At 39.4% G+C, this 7302-nt stretch overlaps 1 long non-coding RNA gene across 1 annotated transcript; it reads left to right on the top strand.

Annotated features, from left to right (window-relative positions):
• The first annotated feature begins 1157 nt into the window (after nucleotides 1-1157).
• Nucleotides 1158-3242, top strand: LOC141638012 (uncharacterized). The gene is made up of 3 exons (XR_012541970.1): nucleotides 1158-1340; nucleotides 2416-2505; nucleotides 3057-3242. It is a non-coding gene; the product is annotated as an uncharacterized LOC141638012 (long non-coding RNA).
• The last annotated feature ends 4060 nt before the right edge of the window (nucleotides 3243-7302 follow it).

Here is a 7302-nt window from a genome sequence, read left to right as displayed (position 1 = left end):
TGGTGGGTCCTTTCACTACAAAAAGAATTAAAAAGCAGATCGAAATCGTCGCCAAAATCAATTTGATCGAAATCGAAATCGCAAACGTCGCCGCGACCTTAGTCGCCTTTTCTAGCTTTGGCGACTAAAGTCGGTCGCCAAATTTGGCGACTGCCAAATCAGTCGCCAAATACCAAAAATGGCGACTGATAGAGTAGTCGCCAAATTGGCGACTGATTAAAGGTAGTCGCCAAATTGGCGACTGAATAGCAGTCGCCAAATGCCAACTCAGTCGCCTTTTTTGGGTGACGTAGCGATTTAATGACCAAATTTGGCGATCGAATTGGGATTTAGCGACGCAATTGATCGCCATTTTGGCGACCATCTTTAATCAGTCGCCAATTTGGCGACTGAATTGCAGTCGCCAAATCACAAATCAGTCGCCAAAACCGCTGTATGTTTTGGTGGTTTTTTTCGTTTTCATTGCTAGCCAAAAATTTACAACCTGCATACAAACCGATGTTCCACAACACCATACATCCCATTTCAACACACACAACACCATACATTTCAACCCAACACCTCCCAATTTCTCAAACTTCATTTCATATATTGAAAATGAAAGTTTTACAAGCTAAGCTATTCTAAATGTTCAAGTCTAAATGTTCATGTAATACCCCGTATTTTTATATAATAAATTAATCGGATATTATTAATTAAATGGATATTATTATATATTAATTATTATACATTTTATATTACTAATTAAGTTGGGTAAATTTATTGAGTCGATAATTTCATTAAGTTATTTAATTAATCGCGTTGTATCGATATAAGTTAATCATGACGGGTTTATCCTACATTCGACTTTTAATAAAATATCTTTATTAAAAATAGACCATTATTATTATATATTATTATTATTCTAATATTGTTATTAGACTAATACTACCACCATACCATCTTTTTCCTTCTTTTTCCTTCTTTCACGCATACCACTTCTACCATACCTACTTTTCTTCTTTATCATTTCTTTACAAATTAATAAATAATAGGACCATAATCATAATTAAATATTGGACCTAACTTTGATTAATTATTATACACTAATCTATTGGACCTAACATTCCTACAATACCTACCACTATATCGTATGATGACAAAACAAACATAAACCTTTAAGCCTACAAATACCTAATCACTACCCATTTGAACGATAATTCAAGAACAATACAAGCAACCTTTCACGCAATTCGAGGGAGAAAGAGTGAGGGCAGGCCTTGACAGTGCAGCAGGGAAGGGCTACGGCCATTCGTCGACGGTCATAGGCGGCTGTGGTGGTGGTTTTAGTGGCGGTAAAGGTAGTAGTCAATCACTGCTCTGTTTTTTCTCGTTTTAGAGTCGGGTTTTTGGTCGGGGTTGCGTGTCTCAGGAAGGGGATAAGGATGGTTGTTGGCAGGGTAGTGGTAATGGGTGGTCAGGGTAGAATAGTGTGATGGTGGTTAGGGTGGTCGTAGGTGGTTGTAGGGGCAGAGGGAGGTGGTTTCGTTAAGGGAGGCAAAAACGGGTCAAAACAGGGGATGTTCAGGTGGGTAAGTCTCTAGACTTGGGGTGGAGCCACCGTGGACTAGGGGGAGGTCGAAACGGTGGCTCCATGTTGTCTGGGTTCATAGGTTGGTGGCGACCAAGTCTGTGGTGGTTGGCAGGGAGATGGTCGTTGTCTGCGGTGGTGGTGCGTGTTGGAACAGGAGGAGTTTGGTGTTGCGTGGTGGTGAACCTGGGGTTTTGGCGGCCGTGGTTTGAACCGCCGGCGGCAGTCGACCCCAGTAGGGGTGGCCGTTGGTGGATAGGGTGAAGTGGGGACCACGGCCGGTGGCTGTCACGGCCACGTGGTGGTCGGTGGTGGTGTGTGTGCGTGTTTGAAGGGGGCGTGTCTATAAGTTATTTTTATTTCGAAGCGGGTTTTTCATAGCTTAATAAATATAATTCGTTAATGAGTCGTACTCTTAATTAATTAATTTAAATCCCGAGTCCTTTAAATGATCTAGTTAATTTAATTTCCGAAGTATTTAATATAATTAGTGACGGGTTATTTTATTAATTGAATCGGGTTTTGTCCACGCGAGTTTAATAATTAGAATCCGTGATATATCGTATTAATTAATTAATCAAATTAACTTCCGAGTAATTTAAATAATTGGGGACGGGTGTTTGAATTGTTTAAGTTCGATTCGGGTTTCTTAATCATTTAATTCGTTAAATCTCTTAATTAACATATTAATTATTTAATTTAATCCCCGAATCGTTTCAATAATTAGAGATGGACTTTGATTCGGGACTGATTAAAATGGAAAGTTACTATATCGGGAAAGTTTCTATTCTAGGAGATTTCTATATTTAAGTAGTTAGTAATTATAATTATTATAATTGTTAAAGGTGACGAATTCGTGAAGGATCGATAATCAAATTTATTGCTTTACTTTCTGGACTGCTTAACTGATTATTTGGAACTGCTGGCATCTTGAGGTAGGGAAATACACTTGTCCTATTATCGTCATTGTCGAATTGTGTTGACTTGATTCCTGGTTGTTGATTTTCGTTATCATTTATATTCGGAAAGGTGATTGACTGATTTGATCGTATTGAGTATGATATCACAACATCGGGTAACTGGCATGATTTTATGATTTATCAGTTCCATATATATATATACATTGTGTTGCATCAGTTCTTTTGAGCATTCATATGCATTGGAGTTGGAGGATGATGTGGTGATGACGATATTGAGATACGGTGTGATGTTGTGATAAGGCCCAGGCGGGTTCTGCAGGACTTGACCTGGTGTCCTCACGGTATTGAGTGGCGGATCGACTTCGGTCGATATATATAGTCTACCGGGGATCGGTATGGCTGGGCGTTTCGGGTTATGAGATGTGTGTGATGAGTTGGGATGTAGATGGAGGTGACGGAGTATCATGCATATCATATTTTATTGTTTTATTGTTTTCCCTACTCAACCTCGCGGTTGACCCTGTGTATTCGTGAACACCTGTGATGAACCGTTTTATGGGGAGCAGACTTGACAGGTTTAAGAGATAGGACGGGAGCTGGATGGGCGTGAGACATTGGATCAGACGACTTAGTAGCTAGATCATCATCTAGAAGACTTTCACTTTTATTTATGTCAGTTTTTGTAATTTGAGTTGAAAAGAGTAATTGTAATAATTAAGTTAAAATTTTACATAAATTGCCTTGGAGTTTAATTTGTTATTCACTACCTCGGGAAACCGAGATGGTAACAGTCCGTTTTATGAGGGAATGTCTTGACGAGGACTTCTTTTATAAACCGGGGTGTTACAAAGTGGTATCAGAGCGAACGATCCTCAGGCCTAAACCAATGAGCCCAATGAACATAGGATGTGTCTAAATAAAATGAAACCCGGGATAGAACTGTTAGGAGCACACTACGGTAAGGTTTGAGTTAGGGGCCCCCTCACACCGAACCAGTGGTCCTCTCAGTTGAACCGGAAACCATGAGTGTATACGAGAGAAAAGGGCAGAATGTAACATTCCGTATTTAGTACGTTTAATTGGTGAGTCAAAAGTGTGTTAACCGTGTTAGAATTGCGTGACGTCCGTAAGTATAATATACAATACCTTTCTGTTGTTGAGTATGGGAGCGAACTTCGGGACGAAGTTCATTTTAAGGGGGGAAGACTGTAATACCCCGTATTTTTATATAATAAATTAATCGGATATTATTAATTAAATGGATATTATTATATATTAATTATTATACATTTTATATTACTAATTAAGTTGGGTAAATTTATTGAGTCGATAATTTCATTAAGTTATTTAATTAATCGCGTTGTATCGATATAAGTTAATCATGACGGGTTTATCCTACATTCGACTTTTAATAAAATATCTTTATTAAAAATAGACCATTATTATTATATATTATTATTATTCTAATATTGTTATTAGACTAATACTACCACCATACCATCTTTTTCCTTCTTTTTCCTTCTTTCACGCATACCACTTCTACCATACCTACTTTTCTTCTTTATCATTTCTTTACAAATTAATAAATAATAGGACCATAATCATAATTAAATATTGGACCTAACTTTGATTAATTATTATACACTAATCTATTGGACCTAACATTCCTACAATACCTACCACTATATCGTATGATGACAAAACAAACATAAACCTTTAAGCCTACAAATACCTAATCACTACCCATTTGAACGATAATTCAAGAACAATACAAGCAACCTTTCACGCAATTCGAGGGAGAAAGAGTGAGGGCAGGCCTTGACAGTGCAGCAGGGAAGGGCTACGGCCATTCGTCGACGGTCATAGGCGGCTGTGGTGGTGGTTTTAGTGGCGGTAAAGGTAGTAGTCAATCACTGCTCTGTTTTTTCTCGTTTTAGAGTCGGGTTTTTGGTCGGGGTTGCGTGTCTCAGGAAGGGGATAAGGATGGTTGTTGGCAGGGTAGTGGTAATGGGTGGTCAGGGTAGAATAGTGTGATGGTGGTTAGGGTGGTCGTAGGTGGTTGTAGGGGCAGAGGGAGGTGGTTTCGTTAAGGGAGGCAAAAACGGGTCAAAACAGGGGATGTTCAGGTGGGTAAGTCTCTAGACTTGGGGTGGAGCCACCGTGGACTAGGGGGAGGTCGAAACGGTGGCTCCATGTTGTCTGGGTTCATAGGTTGGTGGCGACCAAGTCTGTGGTGGTTGGCAGGGAGATGGTCGTTGTCTGCGGTGGTGGTGCGTGTTGGAACAGGAGGAGTTTGGTGTTGCGTGGTGGTGAACCTGGGGTTTTGGCGGCCGTGGTTTGAACCGCCGGCGGCAGTCGACCCCAGTAGGGGTGGCCGTTGGTGGATAGGGTGAAGTGGGGACCACGGCCGGTGGCTGTCACGGCCACGTGGTGGTCGGTGGTGGTGTGTGTGCGTGTTTGAAGGGGGCGTGTCTATAAGTTATTTTTATTTCGAAGCGGGTTTTTCATAGCTTAATAAATATAATTCGTTAATGAGTCGTACTCTTAATTAATTAATTTAAATCCCGAGTCCTTTAAATGATCTAGTTAATTTAATTTCCGAAGTATTTAATATAATTAGTGACGGGTTATTTTATTAATTGAATCGGGTTTTGTCCACGCGAGTTTAATAATTAGAATCCGTGATATATCGTATTAATTAATTAATCAAATTAACTTCCGAGTAATTTAAATAATTGGGGACGGGTGTTTGAATTGTTTAAGTTCGATTCGGGTTTCTTAATCATTTAATTCGTTAAATCTCTTAATTAACATATTAATTATTTAATTTAATCCCCGAATCGTTTCAATAATTAGAGATGGACTTTGATTCGGGACTGATTAAAATGGAAAGTTACTATATCGGGAAAGTTTCTATTCTAGGAGATTTCTATATTTAAGTAGTTAGTAATTATAATTATTATAATTGTTAAAGGTGACGAATTCGTGAAGGATCGATAATCAAATTTATTGCTTTACTTTACTGGATCGCTTAATCGATTATTTGGAATCTATTTGGCATCTTGAGGTAGGGAAATACACTTGTCCTATTATCGTCATTGTCGAATTGTGTTGACTTGATTCCTGGTTGTTGATTTTCGTTATCATTTATATTCGGAAAGGTGATTGACTGATTTGATCGTATTGAGTATGATATCACAACATCGGGTAACTGGCATGATTTTATGATTTATCAGTTCCATATATATATATACATTGTGTTGCATCAGTTCTTTTGAGCATTCATATGCATTGGAGTTGGAGGATGATGTGGTGATGACGATATTGAGATACGGTGTGATGTTGTGATAAGGCCCAGCGGGTTCTGCGGGACTTGACCGGTGTCCTCACTGTGTGAGCTGGCGGATCGACTTCGGTCGATATATATAGTCTACCGGGGATCGGTATGGTCAAGCGTTTCGGTTATGAGATGTGTGTGATGAGTTGGGATGTAGATGGAGGTGACGGAGTATCATGCATATCATATTTTATTGTTTTATTGTTTTCCCTACTCAACCTCGCGGTTGACCATGTATTCGTGAACACCTGTGATGAACCGTTTTATGGGGAGCAGACTTGACAGGTTTAAGAGATAGGACGGGAGCCGGGATGGGCGTGAGACATTGGATCGGGCGACTTAGTAGCTAGATCATCATCTAGAAGACTTTCACTTTTATTTATGTCAGTTTTTGTAATTTGAGTTGAAAAGAGTAATTGTAATAATTAAGTTAAAATTTTACATAAATTGCCTTGGAGTTTAATTTGTTATTCACTACCTCGGGAAACCGAGATGGTAACAGTCCGTTTTATGAGGGAATGTCTTGACGAGGACTTCTTTTATAAACCGGGGTGTTACAGTTCAAGTCTTACAAGCTAAGCTAACCTCCCAATCATCTTACTTGGAAGCCAACACCGGCTCCACTCCCCCCATGTGGACCATGCGGATCATTTGGATCGTAGTTGGGTCCAGGTCCGGGGTTACAACCTTGCCACCAAGTCTCAAACATTGCCATTCTTTCCTTCATTTGGCGCAATTCTTCATCACGTTTGGCATCACGTTCATCACGCTCTCTTATTTGACCTTGAAGTTGACTAATAATTCCCGGTTGATACGTGTTGCTGGGAATTGTTGAAGTCAATCTCCTACGCGTTTTCTCATAGAAAGCCGGTGTTGAACTTCCGGTACCATACACGTGCCCTTTCTTGAAGCCATCCACCAACTTATACCATATGTCATTATCCTGGAGTTTTACGGATTGGCGGCTTTTTCTTGTTCAAATGCTTCCTACAATATTAAACAAATGGTTGTAAGTTAATATGGTAACCACCTTATATACGACATTTTAAAAGAGAGTAAATTAACAAAAATTAAGTGTTACGGAAACTTACATATAATTGCTTGTCTTTTTGCTTAGTCCAAGTTCTAACCCCTTTGTGGTCAACCCTGGAATGCGTGTCCAGAAACAGTTCTGGTACCGTCGCAATCGGCTGTGACTTCTTCTTTCCTCTCTGAATGAAAAAAAAAACATACATGTTAGAAAATCAACAAAAAATCTAACATAAAATAAACATGTTGCATTGAAAACAAAAAAAAAGTGTGAAATAATAGACAAACTTACCCCCAACATACGATTCCAGAACGATCGTGAACCCGCGTAATGAGTAGGCTCGTTCACGGCGTCTTCCTTTCCTCCTCTTTTGTTGAGGGATGCTTGCTTAGACTTCTTCCGAAAAAGCGGGAGTTTTGGTATGCTTTATTAAGCCTTCATACTT

This window comes from Silene latifolia, unplaced genomic scaffold, assembly GCF_048544455.1.
Source record: "Silene latifolia isolate original U9 population unplaced genomic scaffold, ASM4854445v1 scaffold_160, whole genome shotgun sequence".
NCBI lineage: Eukaryota > Viridiplantae > Streptophyta > Magnoliopsida > Caryophyllales > Caryophyllaceae > Silene > Silene latifolia.
The sequence above is the reverse complement of the archived record's forward strand: the minus strand, read 5'-3'. Positions and strand labels throughout refer to the sequence as shown.